Genomic DNA, 2653 nt, shown 5'->3' with positions numbered 1-2653 from the left:
AGAAGAGTCTCGGACTTTCCTGCCAGAACTAGCTTTGAACTGCAATTCTCAGTGTGTCTGAGAAGTATTTCCATTCTCTTAAATATTGGAACTGATTGGCATGTAAACAACTGAAATTTATTTCTCCCTGTTCTGAAGATTGGGAACGCTAAGGTCAATGTGCTAGTAGATTTGGTGTTTTAAGAGCCTATTTCCTGCTCCATAGACAGGACCATCTAGCTCTTTCCTCACTTTGTGGAAAGGGAAACAAGCTCTTTGGGGCCTATTTGGTAAGAACACAGCTAAAAGGACTCAGCCTTCATGGTCTAATCACCTCCTGATACCTTCACCTTGCAGGTTAGTATTTCAACACAGAATTTTGAGCGGGAACATTTAGATAATAGCAAGAGCCAACCAGTTGTCCCTTTTTGGCAGCCCAGATGGCTGAGTTTCCTGTTTTACTGGCTACTTTCTAGTCTTTTATTGGCTATTGAACTTTCTGCTCAAACTCTAAAATATTAGCGTGTCCCCAAAATTTTGTCTCTATAGTTTCTTCAATGCTTTTTTTTTTTTTCTTCAAGTACCAAGGTTTGAACTCAAGCCTTCACTTTGGCTAAGCAAGTGCTCTATCGATGAGCCATTCCCTCAGCTCTTGCCTGGATTATTTTTTGAAATAGGGTCTTGTCTTTTCCTGAGCCAGAACAAACGGAAATCTTCCTATTTATGCTTTCTTCTGCAGCTGAAATGATAGGTGTGCACCACTCCAGCTTTGTCTATTGACACAGTCTCACGAACATTTTTTCCTCGGGTTTCCCTGAAACCATGATCCTCCCAGTCACAGCCTTCCACATAGTTGGGACGGCAAGTGTGTACCACTGGACCTAGCCATTGATTGAAATGACAGCTTGGGCACTTTTTATTTTTTTGCCAGTCCTGAGACTTGAACTCAGGGCCTGGGCCCTGTCCCTGAGCTGCTTTTGCTCAAGGCTAGCACTCTACCACTTGAGCCATAGTGCTACTTCCAGCTTTTTCTGTTTATGTGCTACTGAGGAATCAAACCCAGGGCTTTATGCATGCAAGGCAAGCACTCTACCACTAAGCCACCTTCCCAGCCCAACTGGGCACAAATTAAAATTCTGCTGATCTCCAAATCTAGAGTAGCTGAAATTATAGGTGTATACCTTAATCTATCTTTTCCATCAGTCATTTCCATCTGTGTTTTGTCCCTACATGATTCTATTCGGTATCTTGGCTTTTTTTTAACTTAAAATGAACTTAATTTGAAACTTTAAAAATAGTTTCAAAATTAGTAAATCTATATTTGGGGCATTTTTAATAAAAAGCAATCACACAATGTGACTGCTTTCTTTCACTTAAGTATTTGGAAGGCCAGGCACTGATGGCTCATGCCTATAATCCTAGCTACTTAGGAGGCTGAGATCTGAGGTTGCAGTTCAAAGCCAGCCCAGAAAGGAAAGTCCATGAGATTCTTATCTCTCATTAACAACCAGAAAACTGGAAGTGGTGCTGTGGCTCAAATGGTAGAGTGCTCATCTTGAGCTGAAATTCAGCTCAAGGACAGCACCCAGGCCCAGAGTTCAAGCCCCAGGACCAACAAAAACAAAACAAAACAAAAAGTGTTTTCAAGGTTTATTTGCATTGCAGCCTATATCATTGCTTTTTTTTTTTTTTTTTTGGCAGTTGTGGGGCCTGAGCTCTGGGCCTGGGCGCTGTTCCCCAGCTCTTCAGCTCAAGGCTAGCACTCTACCACTCTACCACTTGAGCCACACATCACTTCTGGCCTTTTCTTTTTATGTGGTGCTGAGGAATCGAACCCAGGGCCTTATGCATGCAAGGCAAGCACTCTACCCTACCTTCCCAGCCCTGCTTCATTTTTTTTATTGCTGGATAATACTTCACTGCTTCATATTCTTTATTGGTATTTGAATATTTTCTTTTTATGGGTATGAATAATTCTTCTATGAACATTTATGTGCAAATAATGCTGCTATGAACATTTGTGTGCAAGTTTTGGTGTAGACATATGTTGTCATTTCCCTTGAGTATATATGTCTGGGAATAGAAGTGCTGGATCATGATGTCATTATGTCTGTCTGTGTGTGTGTGTGTGTGTGTTGGTAACTGGACTTGAACTCAGGGCCTCGAACTCTGTCTTGGCTTTCTTGTTTACAACAACATATGATAACATATGTCTATGCCACATGAGCCACACCTCTCATCCTATTTAATATTTTGAAGAACTGCTAAACTATTTTCCAATGTGGCCACACTATTTTTATATTTCCATCAGGAGCATATCAATTTCTATTTTCATCATATCCTTGCTAATACTTGCCATTAGATATCTTTTCCCCTAAGTGATCATTTTAGTAAGTGTGGAATAGTCTTGTAATTTTAACCAATGCTGATTTTAACCCAGAATAATTACTACTATACTGTTTACCAAATTACCTACTTATTCCTCCTGCTTTGATTAAATGAATTATATTGTAAAGGAAAAGTCTTCTTTTCCACATTTATGTTCTTTATTTTGGGCTGGTCTTGGGGCTTGAACTCAGGAGTTAGGCACTGTTCCTGAGCTTTTTTGCTCAAGGCTCACACTCTACCACTTGAGCCACAGCTCCACTTCTGGCCTTTTGGTGGTTAATTCATG

This window comes from Dipodomys ordii, unplaced genomic scaffold, assembly GCF_000151885.1.
Source record: "Dipodomys ordii isolate 6190 unplaced genomic scaffold, Dord_2.0 Scaffold31, whole genome shotgun sequence".
NCBI lineage: Eukaryota > Metazoa > Chordata > Mammalia > Rodentia > Heteromyidae > Dipodomys > Dipodomys ordii.
This window is presented reverse-complemented; position numbering follows the sequence as displayed.